The sequence below is a fragment of the Salminus brasiliensis genome, chromosome 9 (genome assembly GCF_030463535.1).
Source record: "Salminus brasiliensis chromosome 9, fSalBra1.hap2, whole genome shotgun sequence".
NCBI lineage: Eukaryota > Metazoa > Chordata > Actinopteri > Characiformes > Bryconidae > Salminus > Salminus brasiliensis.
This window is the reverse complement of record NC_132886.1, coordinates 36,369,681-36,393,961: the sequence shown is the minus strand read 5'-3', so window position 1 is coordinate 36,393,961 and position 24,281 is coordinate 36,369,681. Positions and strand designations below refer to the sequence as shown.

The window sequence follows — 24,281 nt, the reverse complement described above, 5'->3', positions numbered from 1 at the left end:
CGCTCGCTGTAATTGCTTCATTGCAAAGGTAGAATCACATTGTGCCGGAACACACAGCATGCAAGCCTGGCATTTTGAGTTTGCTTATTGCATTGAATTTTGATAGCCTCTCTCTCTGTTTCTCCTCACTTTCCTCAGACTCAATAAGCCCAAGTATTGGGGGGAAAATGCACAGGCCAAGTTTTTTTTTCCCCCCTCAAATCTCCTGCTGAAGGGCACATTGTTAGCCAGCCCCCCTTTTTCAATTCCCTGGCCAAGAACAATTCAATTATGAAAGCGGTAGCGAGAACATAATGTGCTTTGTCTCGGCGCGGCACGCACGTTTTAATTGTGAAAGTTGCTGCTGCAGTGTAATAACGGAGCGCGGATGTTTACTCGTGCCTTTCTTCATCTCTCACCCAGGTGTGGAGCTTAAGCTTCACAGATTTACGGCTGAGAAAAGAGCAGAGCAGACTGGAAGACGTATCTCTTCTACCCAGAGACTGCGAGCCATGGTGAGAAGGAGCAGTGCAATATAGGCTTGTAATGCATCTGGAATGATTGTATGGCTTCAGTTGAGCACGCAAATTGCACCCACCAACCGAGCTACGCTTGTGAGCTGCGGGGTTTACAAGGTGCAGCAAAAGCACAGCTCGGCTGCCAGCGAGTTTAGGACGGAAAAGAAAGTAGAAGATGATAGAGACCAAAAGTTCTTCATTTGATTCAATACAACAATCAGGGGTGCACAAAAAAAAGGCAAGGGAAAGCGGAGGGGAAAACACCCTAAAAACAAAAAACAAAAAAAAACAAACAGCCAAGACCAAAAAGCTGAGGATGCAGTGGGCTCAGGCTAACCAACATTAGACAGTTCTAGACTAAGAAATGTAGCCTGGTCTGAAGAATCTTAATTTCTGCTAAGGCAAGTTTTTGAGATGCAAGTCAAGCTAAATCTTCAAGTCTCAAGGGTTTAAGTCCAAGTCGAATCAGAGTCTTTTGAGTGCGAGTCCGAGTCAACTCAAAAGTCTCTTAGGTGCGAGTCCGAGTCAAATCAAAAGTCTCTTAGGTGCGAATTAGAGTCAAATCTAAAGTCTCTTGGGTGTGAGTCCAAGTTAAATCAAATGTCTCTTAGGTGTGAATCAGAGTCAAATCAAATGTCTCATGATTTGAGACTTTTGATTCCAAGTCAAATGCGAGTCCAAGTCAAATCAAAAGTCTCTTAGGTGCGAATCAGAATCAAATCAAATGTCTCTTAGGTGTGAATCAGAGTCAAATCAAATGTCTCATGATTTGAGACTTTTGATTCCAAGTCAAATGCGAGTCCGAGTCAAATCAAAAGTCTCTTAGGTGCGAATCAGATTCAAATCAAATGTCTCTTAGGTGCGAATCAGAGTCAAATCAAATGTCTCTTGGGTGTGAATCAGAGTCAAATCAAATGTCTCATGATTTAAGACTTTTGATTCCAAGTCAAATGCGAGTCCGAGTCAAATCAAATGTCTCTTAGGTGTGAATCAGAGTCAAATCAAATGTCTCTTGGGATTGAGTCAGAGTCAAATCTAAAGTCTCTTAGGTGTGGGTGTGAGTCGGAGTCAAACATAAAAGTCTTTTGGTTATGGGTCCACACTGAATCAGACGTCTCTTGGATGCAAGTCATAGTCAAATCTTAAGTCTTTTCATGTCTTGAGTTCCTGAGTTGTGAGTTGGCACTAAGGTGAGTGGCACATCTCATCTTTCCCTTATCTTTCTCACCTTTTATTCAGTGTACACAACGTCTATACCGTATTCAACCAGTGTATTAGTCCTAGTAGAAAATTCTGTAGCAATAACATACTGGGACTTGGAGGACTTTCATCATTTTCTGCACCTGTGTCGTATTCATCCTTCCCTCAAATGCAAATGTGTAGCGGGAAAAGCATTAGCAGTATTTCTGTTGACTTGAACATTTAGGTTGTGATTCTGTTGGGAACGTGCATGCTTTTTCGATCAGAATGCGTCCTGTTTGCACCTGAAGACACAAAGGCTTGTGCATGTGACCCTGAATCTGTTTGACTCTACAGCCGTGGAGCAGTCTTGCCCACACAAGCGAAGGGAACTATCTGCTGACACCATGGCAACTTCGAGACCCGGGGAAAAAGGACTTTGTCTTGCCATTATATCAGTTCCTGGGTCTCTCTCTGCCACTGCTTCTGCTCAGTCCCACCACGCAGTTTTCTCAGGGACCGAGGGGGGGGATGGAGGCATGATGTGGGGGCAGGACTGCGTCCCTGTGACAGCTGATATCACTTAAACCTCGGCAGGCTTGTGAAACAAACAGCGGCGCGTCTTCGCGCTCTGTATGCTCTGTGCTGCTGCCACGGCCAGATAAGACAAACTTTCTAAACCCCCACCACAACCACCACCCCCACCCCCCAAACCATCCTCTGTCTCTCCTTTCCATTCTCTCGTCCTTTATTTATTCCCTTCTCTCTTCTGCCTTTCTTTTCCGGGCTGATCTGATTCCGCAACACCCACAACTGAACAGTCTCCCTCTGTGCAGAAGTAATCATTTACCCTCCGTAGTCCGGGCTTCCTGTATGGCGCCGCAGTTTAAATTTCCCTTTTACATTACCTTATCGAAATTAAATGGTCAGAACAATGGGAACAGTGTGCCAAGGTGTACTGCCACGGAAATAAAGCAAAACAGTAGTAATAGCAATAATAAAAGCCTAGTGAGTGGTGTGTTCTGGCGTAGATAAGCTTCTGCAGAGCTTTCCAAATATTGTGTTAGATTGGGGGGGGGGGGGTTATGAAAGTAACAACAACAACAACAACAATAATCTGATTATATTATATAATATATACGTACAGTCCTATAAGACCACTGGAATAAATTCGTCCCATTCCATCAGCTCCACTTCCCATATAGAAGCACAGTGTACTTCTACAATTCCAGACCATAGTCCATCAGTTCCCTCTTCAATGCTCAGGACCCCACAGGATGGACCACCACAGAGCAGCTAGTATTTGGGTGGTGGGTCATTCCCGGCACTGCAGTGACTGCACTGTCATGGTGGTGGTGTGTTAGTAGTGTGGGTTGCGCTGCGCTTGTGGTACGAGTCGTAGATCAGACACAGCAGTGCTGCTGGAGTGTTTAAACACTCTGTCCACACACTGTCCACTTCATTAGACACCCCGACTTAATTGGTCCACCATGTAGATAAAGGTAAAGTCAGAGAGAGAGAGAGTTCTTCTGCCTAGGCCGGGAAAATTCATGTCCAGAAAGGCTTTGCTGGCCTCCTTTCACCCTGTTCTTTACCAGTCAGGACCCCACAGGCCCGACCACCACAGAGACACAGCTAGTGTTCGGCTGGTGGGTCATTCTCAGCACTGCAGCAACACTCTCCAGTAGAGTGTGTTGTGCTGCTTGTACGAGTGGTAGATCAGACACAGCAGTGCTGCTGGAGTGTTTAAGCACTCTAGCGTCACTGCTGGCCTGAGAATAGCTCACCAACCAGAAATATCAAGCCAACAGCGTCCTGAGGGCAGCATCTCGTGAGCACTGATGACGGACTACGGACTAAGGGATGACCATCCCAAACTGAGCAGCAACAGTTGAAACTAAATCCTGGAGCAGATTTCTTCTTTCTAGGCCTGAAATTTGAGTCCTGAGTGTTGCCAGTGGTTGGCATCTTAGCGCGATCCCTCTGTTTTTAAATTCATGAAGACGCCTCTTGATTGTAGGCTTTGACGGCGATACGCCTACTTCCTCAAGAGTGTTCCTGACTTGAGTGTGAAGATGTTGTGAAGGGGTTGTTCTTCAGCGAGGTAAGAATTCTGCAATTATCCACTTTTGCTGTCTTTTGTGGTTTTCTGTGTTTTTTTATGTTGCTGAACTTGCCAGTGCATTCCTTATTTTTTGAAGAATGAGTTTCTGCTGTTTCCATGATTGGTTTATTTGGGGTTTTTTGTTTTCAGCCTAATGATGATTTCCCTTTAACCATATCCTGATTGCTTTATTTTAAAGCCATTATGGTGTTTCACAGAGCTGAAGTTATACAAACTGTAAAACACTGTCCAAATTCTGAATACAGTCTAACTGTACTGAATAAAATCGCACAACGGCTTGGAAAAGTTTCCACATTGGAGTCAGAGATACAAGCTATTTTCCACTCCATCTGTTGCTGCAAATGCATTCCCCAGATGAAATCCAAAGGACGTCTGAAAGGGTCAAGGCCTGTTGCATAGGAGCGCATGATAGACACGTAGGAATGTACACAGAAGTGCTTAGTAGTACTTGTAATTGGTTGTGATATCCATCAAGTTTGCAGAAGAGCACTCAGAACACCTCCAGACCGTTCCCCAGTCCCCATTTCCAGCGACGACCGGCACGAGCATGTGGTCCTTAATCTATACACCGGCTCTGCAGAGCTGGGAACTCTTTGGAGTTTTCCGGTTTAAAGTGAAGGGGAAGTATTAAATTTGGGCCGACAGATGTGACAGTGCTGAAAAGAGCTCCGGCATTAGCCGTGGGAGCAGGGGAGCGAGGGAGTCGGGGAGTTGGGGAGGGGGTGACTTAATGTGGATGTAACAAACGAAATCATCCATGTAATATGTGTGCGGCTTAGGACTTTACCAGCGAAATTCATTTGTAACGGGGTGGCTGACAGGCACGGCAGAAAAGCAAACAGCAAAAAATATAGAAATAAATAAATAAATAAGTAAATAAAAGAGAAACCAACCCAAACCTGGGGCGACTTCCATCTCCTAGCCGAAAATGATCTCTTAAATTCATGTTTAGAAGAAGGGCCATCTGAGGCCAGGGCTCACACCGTGCGAGTAAAGGTTATGAACAGATGATAACTTTTTTTACTTTCCTATTGATTTCAGCTCACAAGCAGCTTTATGTTGCCTTTAGCTTTGTGAGATGAAAAAACAGGGCGAAATACATGGCAAATACAGATGACAAATTCAGGTCACGGAGCAGGAGTTACATTACATCACCTTCGCCTCGTGACTCGGAGTCGTGAAGAATACAGCAGTACTACAACTAGAGTCCGCTCTCACAAATATAAAGCACGTTATGGTCGGAATTATCCATCACATATTTATAAGCCTTCCTGGCATCTAGAACTCAAGAGATGGTTAAAGAAAGCAATAATAAACATATTCCAAGATGACCTGAGGTGAGACGTCAAGGCCTTTCGCGTCGAGTCTCAGAGATGCCTGTCTGAGCAGAAACACTGGGCTACAAGTCTGAGCTGAATGTGCAGGTCTAAATCGGATCTCCAGCCCTTAGGATGCGAGTCTGAGTCTTAAGTCCCTGGAGTGCATGTCTGAGTTAAATCTCAAGTCTCCAGGATGTGGGTATTAGTTCAGTCTGGAGTCTATGGGATGCAATTCAGGTGCAAATCAAGTCAAGTATTGAGTCTATGTGCTGGGAGTTTGAGCCAAGTCTCAACTCTTGGTAGTGTTGATCCAAGTCAAGTCTTAAATCTCCAAGGTGCCAGCCAGAGCTGAGTGGTGAGTCTCTAGGGTGCGAGCATGAGGCGTGTCTTGAGTCGCTGGGGTGAGAGTCCGAGTCAAGTTTTGAGTCTCTATCATCACCCCGGAGGCTAATCTATAGCCTCCGGGGTGTGGGTTTGAGTTGAGTCTCGAGTCTCTGGGATGCAAGTCTGAGCCAACTGTCGTTTTTTCTGAGGTGGAGACAAGTCAAACTCTGAGTCAGATTTTGAGTCTCTGGAGTGGAATCCAGTCTCAGGTCGCTGGGGTGAGTTTTAGGTCGAGTCTCAAGTCTCTGGGGTGCAAGTCTGAGCAGAGCGTCGAGTCAAGTGGAATCTCAGGTCTCTGTGGTGCAAGCTGAAGTCCAACCTCGAATTTCTGGGACGTCCAAGTCAAGTCTTAAATCTCTGGGGTGAGATCCAATCAGAGTCAAGTCAAGTCAGAGTTGAATGACTTGGCAGCATATCTTGAATATCTGAATTGTGTTGCTGGCCTCAACAGCATCGGCCAACACTCAGCAATAAGGTACCTAAACTGGATGTGTAAACTTGGCATCTTGCCCAAAATTAATAGGTCTACAATGACCCAATGAAACTTTATGTGAAAGATAAAGGAACACACTTCTAAAATTGCAAGTGCTAAAAAGGGTTCGTGGAGTGATGCCCTGGAAGAACTATTACTGCAAAAAAGACGTGTGAGTGTGAGGCTGATTTTAGAGGGTTGAAGAATCATCTGATGAACTTGATGGCGGTTCTTTTGCTTCATTTAAAGGTTCGTCAGACCCACACATTTCTTTATTGTGGTTTTTCTATGGCAAGAAAACTTTGTAGCACCTTTCCTTTTTCATATATTAAGCGTGAAAGGGAGGCAATTACCTTTTGAATGATCGTTTAATGGCTGTGTTTATTTCTGTCAAGTTCTCCTCGTCCTGCATTCCATTTTGTAGGTAGATCTGATACTAAGTGTAACAAATATGCAAAAACAGAAGAAATCAGGGAGGCAAATACTTCACGGCACAGTACGATCAAAATACTGCAGTTTTGTCCATATTTTGAGTTCTAATTTCAGCCGAGTAGGATGTGGGTGGGGAATGCTGATTAAAACATGGCTCCTGGCTTCAGATCGTAAGGCTCAGCCTTGATTTCTCAGAACCCTTCAATGATGCGTCGGGCTGCCCACTCGTTCTCTCACTCTGTCTTTTTTTTTTTTTTTTAATTGCTCACTGGATTACACCGCCACTCCACTAATGACCTGCTGCTCCCGCTCATACACACACATGCCACTCGGCAGTGGCTGCCACACAGGAGGAGGCACAAGAGCTGATGAGGGCCACTCCATCCTTCTGTCCTCCATCCTGCCCTCCTCATCTTTCATTTTCAGCTCTCGTCCTCCCTGAGTGTGTGGCCGCCACTGCATCGGTGGAAGATAGCGCGCCGCTGAATGTGGAGGGACACAAAAGATGAATGTCAAGGACGGTTCTGTCAAAACCCTCAAAATCCTGGTTTTCCATTGGTATGTCTGTCGCGTTAGTCGCCTTCAGCAAAACAAAACACAAGATTTGATCTAGCCCAGCGTGCCCATATGTTCCCATAATGCGTCTGAATTTAATGCTAACTTCACGACAGCTGTAGCTAATCACGGAATAGGACCGGAATAATAACCGTGATCATTTTGGAAACACGGAGAATCAAACGTTATTTAATTCACTTGGCAAACTGAATGAATAAACAGTGTTATTTGTGTGTTTGAAGCAACATTCTACCCTAAAATAGCAGCACTGACATCACTGTATCACATCAGTTCCCATGCTTCCTTCCCTTTCAGTGACTGTCCTGTTTCTCTCAGCTTGTCCAGAAAAACGTGTCATTTAGTGGTGGCATTGGTCCCACAGAGCACAGCCATCCATGGTCCCGGACAGTATGAGTGGCCTCACTCTCTCTCCGAGTGAGGAGGATTGACCTCCCACCCCCTCATCACTCAGCACGACGTGCAGGCACCTATTAGCCGACGTAAAAGAACTGGCAGCTAGAATTCTACTCCAGGTGTGTTCGGCTGCCCAATGACGTTGTGTTAGCAGTAGTTTGAAAAGAGGTTGTGACCCAGAAGAAGCACTTGGTGGCCTTCACCCCTCACCCACTGGTAGCACTGTGTGATGGGGTGGGGGGGTGTTTTAGGAAGCAGACAAACTTTATTCTGGTGCTCTCAAAGTTCAATGTTAATTTCTTATTAGCATGATAATTTATGGGCAGTGATGGTCCAGCGGTTAGAGCACCAGGCTATTAAAGACAGGGTGGTGAGTTTAATATTTGGGCTCTGCAAGCTGCCATTGTTGGACCCTTGAGCAAGGCCCTTCACCCGGTCTGCTCAGCAATGGCACCCACCGCTACGGTCACTGTGTGTGTTTGATCACTGTAGGGATGGGTTAAAGGTGGAGGCCAAATACAAATGCTGAATATGGAGTATGGTCTTATAGGGTTCCACTATTACATAATAGTCTAGCACATGCTTTCACAGACACCAATAAATCATCTGTATATGGTAGCAAACTGCGGCAAACACCGTTTGTAATGCACCACCGGACAGCTCAACATGCTTGGAGGAGAACATTAACTGCTAATTCTGTTATGCAAGCTAACAAAACATACCTGAACTTGCTAGCATCAGGCTGACAGATGAGGGAGAGGAAGGGCCTTCACAGTTCTGGTGCCAGGCCATGTTTTTATCCTACAAATAAAGCCTTTGCTCAGCTTATTAAGTCAGTTTACGCCCAGCACCAGAAGGCTGCCGACCTGGAAGCATAAACCACTGACATCAGCAAGTGGATTAACTTCACCACTTTCGGATAAGCTTGCAGGGATGTAACAGAAAGAAGCAGCAGCTGAGCAATGCCTGTAAAAGCACATCGTTTGCCACTGTTTACTCAGCATTAGGACGATCTGATCGGATTGAGGGGGGCAAAGTAACCTAATCGGGACATCCCTGACTGACTCTGTTCAGGAAAAAAGGCTTATTAGGACATGGCTAACAGAGGCTGCATGTTAGTCAGTCAGTCAGTCAGTGGCTCAGTTGTCTTATCAGTCAGAGAGAGCTGTCGTCTGTCAGTCAGTCAGTCAGTCACAGTTTCAGTAGTGGGATGCTTTAGCCAAAATGTGCTACGATATTTAATTCTCCCTCACTGTGTGTACTGTGAAGAGGCCAGTTACCACTTATAAAAGGGGGTCAACTAGGGAAGTACCAGCACTATTTTTCTCCATAATAAATATGATATACTGCACAGTCATTGTTTGGAGCATGAAGATGCTGTTGCTCTCATTGGACATTGGTAATGAACACTGGAAACTGCGGTCCTTCTGTGGAAACTGCTCAGTTGTCATGTTTAAGGCCATGTGAACCCTCCATATTCACCCCCAGAAAAATGTCCACTCATATAGGTCCAACAAAATGCACTACTTTTTTAACAAATCTATTCTTTAGGGTTTAATTTGAGTGAATACAGATGTGACCAATCACGATTAACACACGATTACTTATTTATTTGACCTAATTAGTTCATTATCGTTTGATGGTCCCAGAATCAGCAAAACAGGCAGAATGTGGCTGTATCTAAAACTTGTCACAAAAGGCTAAGGACACCCTAAGAGGCTTATGGAAATGCAGTCTTGGACACACACAGAGACGCACACCGGCTCATATACTTCCTCCAGCTGGAGGCTAACCGCAGCAGCAGTGAGGACAAGGCTAAATTGACAAATCAAAAGAAGATCTTCTTCTAACTGACCAAACTCCCACAGTCAATTGATTTCCTTGATGTCCTCAAGAAACGGAGAAAAAAGTGCAGCCTTCCCGTAGACTGCGCCAATGTACTGTCCAACATGCCTACGCCTCCAGGTCTAGAAGACTTCTGGAAGAGGTCCGAACACCTCGGAAGCATGCTTGCTCTTGACTTTCATGGGGAAGATGAGTCAAAAGGACTTTGAGGAAATATTGATTTCTTCGCCTTTTCCCAGTCACCCTTGTCCTCTTTCCCTTTTGTTCTGAAGTCCATTGTACTACATGATACTACAGTCTTTTTATGTTTTGTTGAGGCTGTACGTATTGTTGTGGGCCACTGGATTGAGGTTTACAGCTTAGTGTGAAAGCCCAAGGGCAACCTTTATAGTCCAACGCCGGAGAATTCAATACAAACCCACAGGGGTCTTTCATTAAGATAGGGGAACACCTAATTGCATTTGGGAGATAGTGGCAGTCTACTGTTTGACCCCTTGGCTAATAAACAGCTCTCTGGGTGTCCCGCCGAGGGTATCTTTTACCCTTCCCTCTCACAAAGGCACAACAAACTGGACCAACACACAGTCTGGGAATTTAATAGCGAGGACAATCCGTATTAATTTTCCCAAAGCTTAAGGGGAAAGCAGTGCAATTATCTTAATTGCTCTTGTAAAAGTTCTAGGATTTGCAATTCAGCCTGCAAACTGTGAGCTCAGACTGAGGGTAGGGGTGGGAGTTGGCCCTTTGTCGTTGGAGTGGCCGCCCGAGCTGCGGAAGCTTGCTGAGCTTTTGAATGGATGGCACTTGGGAGTTCTTGGGATTTTGTGAAGGCGGTCCGGAAGATGAAACGGCCAGTTACATATGCTGTCTTCTTGCATTGAGAGCGTGGCCTAGAAGAGTCGTCTGCAGTCAGAAACAGAACCGAGACATCCTTCAATCTTGTTCTGATGGGAACTGGGCCGGGTGGGGGGTGGTATGTGCTCCGGGTGCACCGGTTTTCTCACATCTCCCAAAAACACATGGTAGGTGAACCGGCTGTGCTTAACTGACCCTAGATATGAGTGTGAGAGTGGATGGGTGTGAGTGCATGGGTTTAAACAACTCCCAAGTACTTCAACAAAGTGTGAAAAGGAGAAGTGCCAAAACTGTGGATATCACCAGAGAGCAGTAGGAAAGTTAAACACCGTCTGAAGGTAGAGGTCAGGGTCAATACGGCTCCAAATAACTAGGCCTTCACTACAGCATAATAGCTAATCCAGCATACGTTTTATCGCCATATCGTTTAAGTCATATATAAATAATATTTATATTAATATGGACCAAAACGGCTTAAAGCCGGATTAGCCATTACAAAAGCTAGCCAGCATTACTTGCTATAGAAATCTGAGCCCATTATGTTTTACCCATCTCATTAATCTGGGTTTCTTCGTCTTTTTAACCAAAACAGACTCTGTTGGTGGCCTTTTCAAAGGACATCCTTTCACTTTTCATCTTCAACCACAATAAAATGTAGATTAAACGGTGGCCATGTACCTGAGATTACCATTGATTCACCACCCGAATGCTCACCGGGAAAGGAAAGGAAGACAGTAGATGTGTGGGTGGGAACAGAGAGCAGCAAGGTACAGAGTAAATCCCAGATCCACAGAGCTTATCTCATTGATTTACACAGAGAGAAAGAGAGAGAGAGTAAAAGAGAAGAAAACAGAGTCTATGAATAGAACCGAAAAGCCTCCCTGGGCCTGGCGACTGTTTGCCTTCTGGCTCCCACTTCAGACGCCCTATGTTCTCTCACCATTAATTATTTAGCCACCAGCACTGCTGCCCAGATGTTGCATCCATCCGGCTCAGCTCGTTGCCCACTTGTTCACATGCCTTCCTCCCTCCTGTAAACTCAGGCCAGGTCACAGAGCTGCTGAATACTCAGGGCTTACCTGAACAGCAGGTACACACTGCTCATGCTGGGACAGAAGATATTTTGCCACCAGAAAAACCTTTAAACAATAATATCATTTCCTATTTCCGCCCAGTAACTAGGTTCTTCCAAGTCATTAGAGCACAACACTCAACTACCAATTCTGCCATGAGACGCCGTCACTGGCATGCATCATGCTACTCCCCTTGAGAATGCATGGCGAACCATACACCCTTGGACTACCTACCATGGTTGGCTGTGGCATCATTGGTGTTAGAAGCTGCGATCTCTTATGCCATAGTCTAGGGTAATGAATGGGATTATACTTTTCTGTGCTGTGCCTGCTGTGGTATTCTTTTTTTAGTGATTCGTGAGGTCACCACCCAAATACCAACCTGGGCCTACTTGGTCCAACACCTATGCAATCCTGAACTCAACCTGCTGATGTAAAAAAAAAAAAAAAAAAAAAAAGGTTGCCCAGGTTTAATCTGGAGTTAGATTAAGTTTAAAGTTAACTGGCTAAGCTGTGTTATGTTCAATAACAGAGAATCATTTCCTCCTAAACTTATTGCTGAGCAAGCGACAGTGCTGTCAATGAAAGTACGGCCAGTCTAAACTGTGCTGGCTGATTTCTGCTGCTGTGTTCTTGTTTCATTCACGAAAAATTGGATTATTGTACAAAACCATATCTTGTTAAACCATGACTTAATTCAACATAGGAACACAAGGTCCCAAGGCCCTCTGATACAGCCGGGTCCATAAGTATGGGATTTAACAAAAATATTGCATGAATTGTTCAGGAATTACAGCCATTTTTTTTAACATCCGTTCATTTTCACAGGCTCAAAGGAATTTGAATAATTGACAGATAAGCAGCTTCATGGCCAGGTGTGGCCTGTTCCCTCGTTATTTCATGACAAATTAAGGAGATCAAAGGTCTGGAGTAGCTCCCAGGTGCTGAATTTGCATTTGGTTGCTGATCATGGAAACTGTCAATATGAGGCCCGAATAGGCATTAATGCAAGTGGAGGAGACAATCATTACCTATGAGAGAAATAGCAGAAATTTAGGAGCGGCCAATGCGCCGGCGAGATCAGCGACACCAAAAGGCCTGGAAGATTGTGCTAACATTGGATAAAGTAGGTAAAACCCTTTCACAAGACAAGAACACACTTGAGGAGGTAGGCAGAGCATTATCAAAGCCTACAATGAGGAAATGTCATAATTGTAAATACAGAGGGTTCACCTCAAGAGGCCAATCACTGGTAACACTCGAACAGAAAGGCCAGATTAGATGTTGATAAACATCTAAAAAGCCTGATCAGTATTCGAAGCATTGTTAAGGAAAGGAAGTAGTAGTATGATCTGTAGCATACTACATCTGTCAAACATGGTGTAGGCACTGTTCTGCCATGGGCATGTATCAGGATCAATTTCTGAAGGATTCGGTCAAATGTTGCAAAGCTGATGGGATGATGTTTTTATGATATACTGTAGATGGCTAATGACTCCAAGCTCAATCCAACTGACCAGCTTTTATCTCATCTGTTGAAGACAAAACTGAAAAGGCAGCCTCATTAAAATAAAAAGGCCTGAGAAAGCATCAGATGCAAAATTACAAAAACGACATCACTGTCCAAATACTTATGGACCCACCTGTAAACATGTAAACCTTCACTGTTAAAAGACACGTACTCTTCCGGTTCAGTCTTTCGTTCTTTCTGTTAAAAGAAACTGCAGGTAGAAAGATCAATAACTGAGTCTCGAAGCGATGTAAGTAACAAAGCACAAATTGCACCCTCAAGAAGAAATGTCAGCCTTCTGTTAAATGCCACTTTTCATGAAAGAGAAAAGGTCCAGAGTACTGGTTTTAAATACAACACCTGAGGTTCAGAACTGCTATAATAGTCCATAAATCATACCTACATTATCATGCGTTTCATAAAGAAACATGTGTTTGTGTGAAACTCTTCTCTGTAATCATCTTCCCGCATAGGGTAAAGCAATCTTCAGGATGCTAAAGCCACAGTAATAACAGACATTTGCAGCTTGTGCTGCAGTTCAGAACCTAGGTGGAACCTTACGTTGCTTAAATGTAATAAATATTAACATCCAAAACCACCAGTGAACCCCCATGTCTTCAGAGGTGGGTTAGTGGGACAATAGGCTATTGTGCTTTTCCACACCCTGCATGCATGGATTAAATACACAACTCACTTTTCTGCGACCATTTTTGCTGCAATGTTCATCCATTTATTGCTTATCCTTAAGGTCACTGGATACAGAAACAATCAAGAGGTAAACAAGGAGCCAGTCTCATAGAAAAAAGGCTTTTTCCATGCAGGCCAGCACGAGACACGCATCTACTCAGTCATATGACAAAACGAACCAGTCATGCAACCCCACATGGGGCGGCAGGAGCGGATAGCGGTCACACGAGAAGATGGCTTCAAGAGTCTGCAAACTCTCAGAGCAAGCTCCACCAGGTCCAGGAAAAAAGATGCTAGTGTAAAAATGCCCTAAGAGACTGAGGACTGAATCAAAGCAAGGAGACCGGGTGGTGGTGGGGTGCGGAAACTTCATCACGGGACACACCAAACCACACTACATGAGTTTTTTATTACATCCTGAATGCCACTGAATAAAGACCATCCTTGATCCCTGCCAGAGTGGCGTAGCTATCGCTGTGGCTGTAAGTGTTAACCCAATCATCGGGAGGTCGTAGGATCCATCCTTGGTGATGCCACAGCCATCTACGACTGGGACTGACAGAACTGAGGATAGGCTAGGATAGGCTAAGCTATGTGGTTGTTAACTGCTGCTGTGATGCAAACAGGGTTGTAAAAGGGCGCGGTTTTCCATTTATATGTCAAAAGGAACTTAAATACACCTTAAAACTACCGAATCTGGGCCTTCCTAGTGCGCAAACCATCAACTCTACCCTCCATACATCATGCCTATGAACACAACAGGGGCAGTATGTCCACACATATGGCTTCTGGTGAAGCATAACATGCTCAGTGAGCACATATACATGACTACTCTCTTCCAAAGTGCTGCTGCTGTATACTGCTGGGCACAGAGTGAGCCCCTAGGAAGCGCACAGATACTTTGCATTACTCATTCTAACATTCAGGCAGGTTGGCTCCCAGGGAGCTCACGCTAACTAACGGTTCCAGAAGGCAGATCGAATCTTCACAGAGTGAAAGGAGTCAAAAGGGTAGCGCCATGTGAAGAGATGAGCCTATTACTCCCAGTCTTTCTCCACCATTCCATAGCCAGGCTTTTCTCTTCAGGCTCCAGGCCTTGCTTAGCGATTGAAAATACCACTGGAGTGTATTTTGTATGTGATTGTCAAGAGGAGCAGCAAAACCTACCCTGTTTGTGTCCTTGGCTGCTTATCTGTACCGCAGAATGGCCAGGAAAATCAAAGCAATTTTATGACGCATTTGTTGTAGTAGTCACTGAAGTGTATTTTGTGCATTAATCAGAAATAAATAAGCTGTGAGCCACTCATGCTTAGAACATCATGTCCAGTTTACTATTTACAGCAAAACACAGCTTAAAAACTGCATATGTGAGTGAAGGTGGAACAGTGGTGCAGCAGATAGAATGTGCTGCACAGCTCTAGGGGCATGGGGTTAAGAGTTCAATCGTCAGTCACTGTGTGAGGAGGTTTGTGTGTTCTCACCATGACCGCATGGGATTCCTCTGGATACTTCAGTTTCCTAACACCTTAGGAGAACTGCACATACCAAATTGCACCCCTAGGTATTAGTGTTTATTATTAAAGTGAATGGGTGTCTGTGGTACACTGCACTGTCCAGGGGACATTCCTGCCCTTTACCCAGGGTAGGCCCTGGAACCACCATGACCTCAACCAGGAAGAAGTGGATAAAAAGGTTGGTGAATGAGTGAATGACCCAAGGCCTCAGTTTGGGCCTTACCAGTTTAGGTATCAAGACAATGTCCTGCATTTTGAGTGTGAAATGGGCTCAAAAGAGCATAACTGGCTTTACTTATTTTTTGGGTAGGACTTCATACATTGTTTAAATATTCCTAAATATTCACCAAATTAGTGTTTCCAAGGTATTCATGACGTTATCTAGAAATTACTAATAACTACACTGATCAGCCAGCAGTAAAACACACTGATGGTTGAAGTGGCAGTGGTACTTGTTAAAGGGTGGGATCTGCAAGTTGATGTGCTGGAAGCAGGAAAAAAAAAAACGGGGCCAAACTGACCAGATAACTGGGTCAGAGCCTCTCCAATACGGCAGGCCTTGAGTTTTTCCAGGTATGCAGTGATCAGTACCTGCCAAAAGTGGTCTAAGGAAGGACAAGGAAGGTGAACCTGCAACAGGGTCATGAGCACCCAAGGCTCAGTGATGTGGTCCAAGGAGGCCCCACCTCACAACTTACATGACTTTAAGGATCTGCTGCTAACGTCTTGGTGCCAGGTACCATTGGATGCCTTCAGAGGTCCATGCCTCAGCGGGTTAGAACTGTTGCAATCTACAGGCCTTCTTAAGGTGTGTTCATACCTGTAGCTTGGTTCCCTTGGCCAAGCATAAGAAATTATGCATGGTTTGCTTTGCGTTCATCCTGACATATTTGCAATCTAAAAAAGAACAAAGGTGACGCATGACCTACACTAACGAATGCAATTCTAATAGTGGCTAGTTTTCAAACACTGTAGTGTGTAAGTGTGTGGTTTGGGACACAGCCCTGCTAAACAGAAGTGTCTGTACCAGAGTTCATTTGGAGACCCACCTGCTCACCTGCTTGTTTGGTGCCCCCCCTGGGCCTTGATGGTCAAGGTAAAACTCACAATAAGGTTACCTTACCTTGCATTTCTAGCCTCTAGATAAGTGGCTCGGCCAGCAGTTAGGACTGGTCCGACACCACTGGGATTCCCAATGAAGTTGTGGCATTTGTGAGAATACTAACGGCATTGAAAACATGAAAACAACATAAGATCATGAATTCCGCCAAACCGATGAACCTGAGGGACGTGCTGCGGCACTATGGAATTCTGTATAATGCAATAAATAACATATTAAAAGCTAGTTTTAGTTATAATATAAGACTTCAGTTCCCTATGACAACACCGAACACTTTCTTGTTGCCCACAAACCAGATGAATCTGTTCTGCATTGCGCTGCAAGTGCTTGGGTTCAGCTGGAACACAGCCAGAGGATGGTGTCGGTAGACCGTGGGCCGGAATGTTAGCGCAGCGAAGGCCATAACCTCTGTCAGCTTCAGAAGCGGCGAGAAGGCACAGTATGCCAGCGTGCCAGGAGGCGCCTCTTCAAGCAAGCCAGACTGCCCTCACACCTTGAAGTGGCTTCTCTTGAATGTCAAAAGAAAGCAGGGAGGTATGTCTGTGCTGCTCTGTAGTCACGTACATTCAGACACCATAAATATATAAATAAAAAAAACATGGACTTGAACAAAGTAGCGTGAGAATACTCCCACACTCACACACACTCAAACGTTTCATTTCAATGTTTTGACTTGAAGTCTCAAATGCCCCATATTACATACTGTTCTATACAGATCTATAAATATTTGGATGGTCATTCAATTTCTGCAAACAGTACAGTAGATTTAAAATGAATCAATCAAATGTGACAACACAAGCTCAAAAGTAATTGGACAATAAGCAGTTTCATGACCGAGATCGTTAAGAGCACCAAGTTCCTTGGTGTCCACCTAGCGGAGAACCTCACCTGGTCCCTGAACACCAGCTCTACAGCCAAGAAAGCCCAGCAGCGTCTCTACTTCCTCCGGAAGCTGAGAAAGGCCTGTCTCCCTCCACCCATCCTCACCCTCTTCTATAGGGGAACCATAGAGAGCATCCTAAGCAGATGCATCACTGCCTGGTTTGGGACCTGCACAGCCTCTGACCGCAAGTCCCTCCAACGCATTGTGAGGACAGCTGAGAGGATCATCGGAGTCTCTCTCCCCTCCGTCATGGACATTTACACCACCCGCTGCATCCGCAAAGCAACCAGCATTGTGGATGACTCCACCCACCCTTCACACAGACTGTTCTCCCTCCTGCCATCAGGAAGAAGGTACCGCAGCATCCGGTCCAACACGACCAGACTCTGCAACAGCTTCTTCCCCCAAGCCATCAGACTCCTCAACACAACTCAACTTCTGAACTGATATCTTTCTGGTACATGTACACTCTCCCTCTCTCTCTCTCTCTCTCTCTCTCTCTCTCTCTCTCCATTTACCCCAGGAAAAAAAGGGGAAGCATTTTTGCACAAAGCATTTGCACTAATAACTTTATTACCTCACTGGACTCTATTTATTACACATTGCACAATTTGCACACTACCGTCCATTATTTATTATTCTCTGGTCTGTACTGTGTTGTGTTGTCTGTCCGCACTTGTTTGTTTGTGTTGCACTTGTGTCTTGTATGCACTGTCTATGTTGCACCATGGTCCTGGAGGAATGTTGTTTCGTTTCACTGTGTACTCTGTATGTAGTTGAAGTGACAATAAAACCCACTTGACTTGACTGCGGCCTGTTCCCTCATTATTTAATGGCAAATTAAGGAGAAAACAAGTCTCAAGTTGATTCTAAGTACTGAATTTGCATTTGGTAGCTGCTCATAGTAGGGGTGGGCCGGGATCAAACCAGGCGTGTTTTAATGGATCGGGTCTTGGCTATTTTATTCCTAATCCAGTTCGGAGTCTTTGTTTTAACCATGGTGTTCAGAGCGCCATCTGGTGTCCTCAAGGCGCCATTATGAGACATTACTGCCCAGTCGGCAGTAGTGAGAAACGTTTTGTGAAGGTAAATTAAAGAGTTGAGAGTCTGCAATGTGAAACCTGAAAACAGACCATGATATCTGAACCTTTATAAAACTCTCACTGTCTGTTTTACCAGCGGGAGAACCGCACGCCTTTCTCTGTTTTTAAACCAGAACTGAAGATCGTGTTTAGAACCGAGTGGAGGCTAGCGCTAATGCTAATACGCACACATATGCTATAAAAACCAAAATCACAGCACATTCACCCACTATAGTTACCCACCAGTTATTACACCTCAGTAGTCGACAAACAACAGATATCAGTCCAGAGTGTGTACCACTACAAACACACATAGGGAGTGATTAGACTGCAGTGTTGTAAAGGAGCTGGGACCTGATTGGTCAGGGAGGAGAGTCAGAGTGAATTATAAGATATTAATTACAAAATAAAAGAAAAGTCCAGAATGTCTCATTGAATACTGAAACTGATACTGAAATAAAGGGATTTTACTGAACAGATTATTTATATAAACACAAAGATCAGATCGATTCAGTATCGGCTAATACTTTGCATTACTTAAATTGGATAGGAGGGCAAAATAACTGGATCAGGATGTTCACAGTTCAATATGCCATCCAAAAAGGTGTTGGTGCCAGTAAAGAGGACCATCATTAGACTGAAAATAATTAAACAAACCATTTAGAGTCATTTGTGGGAAACCAAATGAAGGGCCAATTCTTAAAAAGAAGCAACACCAACAGACCTGGAAGTCCATGGAACACAGCTAAGGAACTCAATAACACTCTCAGGGAGATGGACATATTGATGAAGTCCACAATCAAGTGACGCCTTCCTAAATTTAAACACAGAGGGTTTAATTCAAAACGTCAAAAAAAGCCCAGACAGTTCTGACACGAAATTCTTTAGACCGATGAAACCAAGATTGACTCGAGTATAAAGAAGGAAAGGAAGGTTTCAGGATGTTGAATGTTCAAATAAACTTAAACTGGAAGCATTAACATGTTAACGTGTACCATATTTGCATCCAGGGAAGTGGAAGGTGTGGGTGCTGACAGTGAATTTCAAGATTGTTTACCTGCAAGTGCTGACGAAAAATAATAATCTAGGCAATAATGCTGGTCCAAAAGGAGATGGAGCTGCATGAGGAGGGTGTGCATCAGCAGTTTGATGTGCCAGTACGTAAACGGTCATCTCTCGTCACATTCTAATATATTATGACACGTTATATTTGGTGTAAGTTTTCAAAACAATTCAGATTAAAAACTGTATTTTTCAATGATTTCATTTCTTCTAGGTTTGCTCTTTTCTATAGACAGTGAATTTCTGAACTGAACAACCTACAAAAACAAGCATACAGTGACATGCAAAAGTTTGGGCACCTCAGGCCATTTGAGATCTCGAGTAACTTTTACCAAGGTCTTAGACCTTAATTAGCTTGTTCGTACTATTGCTTGCTCCCTTTACTTGGATGGTCCACAGTAGATGCTTTGTAGATGCTCACCTGGCATTGAACTAACATTCAACTGAATATGTATTAAATGCAACTGATCTCTAAATTGAATGTAACCCTAAACTCTAACCCTACCCTTCACCTAAAGTCTAAAGTAAGGTTTAGGGTGCAGCTGCCTTTAATACACATTCAGTTGAATGTTAGGTGAGCATCTACGTGGCATCTATAATGGACCATCCAAGTAAAGTGATACCAAACATACCTTTTTGGCTGCAACTGCAAACACCATTATTAAATGGTAAAATAGGAGAAAAATGGGGCAGAATCATCATCATCATCTCCAACTGTTTAGCATGGGGGTGGATTGATAATTCTTTGGAACTGTGTTGCAGCCAGGGGCACAGAGAGCAATTTCACTGCTAGAGGGGGGGAATGAATTTAATAAAATACCAGCAAATTCTGAAAGCAATCATTACACCATCTATACAAAGGCTAAAGATAACAAGAGGAGGAGCTTCTTATGCAGGATAATGATGCTAAACCCAATGGACTTGGACCTCAAGAAGCTCAAACTGAAGTTTTTACCAAGGCCCGCAATGTCCCGTGACATAAACATCATTGGAAATCTGTGGAGAGACCTCAAAAGAGCAGCAAGACGACCCAGGAACCCCACAGAACTATCAGCCTTTAGCAAGTACGAATGGACAAAAATGGACCCACAAACAAGAAACGAAAGACTCTTAGCTGCTATAAAACCCTAGTACCAAGTGCCGGACTCCCAAAGCTTCTGGCCCTTTTTCTTTTTTGTCATTTTCAAACTGTAAATGGTGTCTGCTTACAGACATAAGCAGGTAAGACCAGGGGTGGATTCAATAAAAACAATCATTCCTTTCTTTCACCTTCATTTGCTTAAAGGTGAAAAAGTGTGCTTAAGTATGACAAAAGCAAACAGCGCTGGTCTCCTGGCCCAGTGCCAGGAGTTAATACCTCACAAAGAAGTGGAAAGAGCCCCTGATTAAACCGTTATTTTCGCCGCCGCAGAGGTTCGCCTCTAATAAAACGACTCAAAGCGCTGTAGCAATTAAACTGAAACAATGATCGTGGAGCCATTCCTCGTGATGGATTTCGCAGCGCAATTATGGCCTGGGGCTGTTGGCCTGCTGCGTTAGCGGCCTTGCGCAAAGCCATCAGGGCCATTTGTGCAAAGTGGTGGTGCTTTCGCACGGTCTCGGAACAAAGGTCAGGTCCGCAGGGTCAAGAGATGATCGCATGAGGCTGATTGGAGCAGTGGGGCCTAAACTAAACGATTGAAAAATGTATTGACTGGCAAATGTTACGTCTGGAAAAATTCTGATAAGCAATAATATGGCACGCTACAGATTACTACGGTCAACTGCTTAAAGCGGTCAGTTGTGAATGGTCAAATAAAATTGCTCAATTGTTGGTCTCTTTGTTCTGAGAACTCCTCTTATGAAGACTGGTCCTAATCACTACATTATTTCTTCTGAGACCTTCTATTGACTGCAACTGGTCCAATTCATCACCTTGTTAGCTAGTTTTGAGGCCTCCCCTGACTGTGAATGGTCGTAATCACTGGCCTCTTTGTTCGGACACCTCCCCCTTACTATGACCGCTCCTAATAATTTGTCAATTGTTCTGAGACCTCCCGTCAATTGCAACTGGTCGTAATCGTCGCCTTGTTAGTTCTGAGACCTCCCCCTGACTGAAAGTGGTCTAGGTTCCTTGTCCTGAGACCTCCCCCTCACTGTGATTGATCCTAATCACCATGTTATTTGTTCAGAGAACTCCCTACTGACTGCAATTGGTCCTAATCATCACCCTGTTAGTTCTGAGACCTCCCCCTGACTGAAAGTGGTCCTAATGTCTAGGTTTCTTGTCCTGAGACCTCCCCTGAACTACGAGTGGTCCTAAACACTAGATTCTTTGTTCTGAGACCTCACTCTGACTGTGATTGGTCCTAATGACTAGGCTTTGTGGTTCTGATACCTCCCCCTAACTGTGATTGGTCCTAATCATTAGATTTGTAGTTCGGAGACCTACAATTGGTCCTAATCATCACCCTGTTAGTTCTGAGATCGCCCCCTGATTGTGATTGGTGCTAATCACTAGGTTTCTGGCTTTGAGACCTCCCCCTCACTGTGGTTGGTCCTAATCACCATGTTATTTGTTCAGAAAACTCCCTACTGACTGCAATTGGTCGTAATCATCACCTTGTTAGTTCTGAGGTTAGGTCCTAATGTCTAGGTTCCTTGTCCTGAGACCTCCCCTGAACTACGAGTTGTCCTAAACACTAGGTTCTTTGTTCTGATACCTCCCCCAAATTGTGATTGGTCCTAATCATTAGATTTGTAGTTTGGAGACCTACAATTGGTCCTAATAATCACCCTGTTAGTTCTAAGACCTTCCCCTCACTGTGATTGGTCCTAACCACTATGTTATTTGTTCAGAGAACTCCCTACTGACTGCCATTGGTCCTAATCATCACCTTGTTAGTTCGGAGACCTACCCCTGACTGTGATTTGTCCTAATCACTACGTTATTTGTCCTGAGGTCTCCCATTGACTGTTATTGGTCCTAATCACCACAACCTTTGTTCTGAGAGCTCCTCTAACTATGACTGGTCCTAGCCATCAGCTAATTCTTCCAAAACCTCTGCTGACTATGATTGGTCCTAATCACCACAGCCTCTGTTCTAAGACCTCTCTCTTGGTCCTAACCATCAGTTCTTTGTTGTGAGACCTCCCTCAGACTGTGATTGGTCCTTATCACCGTGCCATTTGTTTGGAGATCTTCCACTATATGCTACTGATCCAGGTGTCACACGCTGGCCTTTGTCACTGTACAAATCATGCCTCTAGTGGTGCAGAGAGTCAGAAGCTTTTAAGCTTGCTTATGACAATGTGTTTGGTAGTAGTTTCATTTGGTCCTCTCATCTACTGTTTGAAGTACACTGCCAGCTTTAACATTCCCTTTCTGTTTCACTCTTAAAACAACGTATTCATTGTTTTTCGCTAAACGCCTCTTATTGCTCGTTTTTTACTTAGTCATTCAGCAGTGAACAACCCAGTGTATTACTGTGGATGTAAATGAGGGAGAAGCCACTTCTGTTTGGGCAGATGGCAGCCCCGCATCCCTAAGGAGGAGGAGGCGGAAGAGAAGGAGAGCCTTACCTCTGAGACATATCGGCAGCAGCACAACAGGTGTTATTTTTTCCACTTAGCAAATTTGTCTGCAACCATAACCTGACAGTTACAGAATCATTACAGCTTTGTGCTGCCTGATTCAGCCAGAGATGCTCCACCAGCGAGACTGACTGCTCACCGACTGTTCCACCCAATGAAAGCTGGCATCCATTCAGTTAACCCCTAAAAGTCCAGTGTTGTGTATCTGAATCAGATATATAAAGCAAGAATAATAAGTATGCATCTACATTCTAAAGGAATGGAGGAACAGATGACATAATGACCAAGAAAAGAGCTTGTGGCAGAATTCCGCCTTTCCTTCAGGAAAAGCTCTTTTCTTGTTCATTCAACGTGAGCACCTGATCTCATTGATGTTCTTGTGCCCAAACACAGTCAAATCCCCATGGCAACATTCCTAAATTGTGTGGAACGCCTTCCCAATAAGTAGACAGAGTAACTGCAGCAAAGTGGGACAGACCCATTTTCAATACTTTTTAGAATAAATACTGGATGAGCAAGTGTCCACAAACTTTCCAGCTGAAGCTGTACTACCCAAGAATCGCTTAAGCAACGCTTAGTCATCCGACTCGAGTGACAGACCACAGCTTTGGTCCCTTCATGTCTGGAGATGTGGTGGTTTGTGAGTAAGGAGATTAAACTGTAACGACTGAACTTTAACAGCGGTGCGGTTTTCAACAGCGCTATTAATTTGTTTCAAGTAGTTGGTGAGCTCATTAGGCATGACACAAAGGGAATGCAATTACGTTCCTGTTTCTGATTAATCACTGCTTTTGTTCCAGGATCAAACATGCCGCAACAACAAACATGTCTGGGCCACCGATTCATTGTGTACCAAATTGCCTAGCGAATGCACTTCCAGCTGCACTTCAGTGCGCCAAAGGTTCTGCACAAGCAGAGGTTCCTAATTAAGATGGCAAGTTGGGAGAAAGTATCAGGATCTGGTCAGGGCTTCAAGGCGATTTGGTGGATTTGCCGCAACAACGCAGGTCCAATCCCGTGGACAAGCAGACACCCCCCGCCTCTACGCACACAGAGCCAGGAAAGGTCACCTAAAGGGCACCGGCGACCGGTGACACCCGAGAAAAGCGGCATCAATCTCATGCAGGATTCGCCGGGGATTATTAGACGCCGGCCAAATGGCAGCATGCTAATGACGGCGATAACGGATGCAGAGAGAGATCTGTGGGGCCACTCGTGTCGTGTTGTCCCTTTGTCTCTCTTATCTACTTCAACCCAGCAAACACTTTTTAATGCCAAGTCTTTGGAGGGCAAGCACCAACATACTGCCTTTTGTGACAGTCCTCCTCTCCTTCCTGGGCTTTAAATCTGCTGTCACATTAGCCGTGACCGAGGTAGGGCTGGGAAATTTGGCGACAAATCCTTCATTTTGCTGTAGCTAGCAGAATCCCAGTGAATTAGGTGTGCCGACTGGTGCACCGGGTGCATATGCAGTGGGTTTGTACATAGTGGATTCAAAGTCGGGCACTGACAACTCAATTACCTGCGAAACAATTAGGCCTACATTTGCAGTGATGTAGGCTTAACGACAGTGAATGGACAGTTCACAAAACATTTTAATTGGGATATTTCAGCAACTTCTCCAGTAGAACTTCTTTGATTTAATTACTTAATGTGCTGCAGTTTTACTGTGGCTTCTTCAGTAGCTTACAGCCTGCTGC

At 44.5% G+C, this 24,281-nt stretch overlaps 1 protein-coding gene across 1 annotated transcript in view; it reads right to left on the bottom strand.

Moving 5' to 3' along the window:
- Positions 1 to 24,281, bottom strand: part of clstn2a (calsyntenin 2a) — a 293,892-nt gene that overhangs the window by 102,369 nt on the left and 167,242 nt on the right. The window lies entirely within an intron of this gene.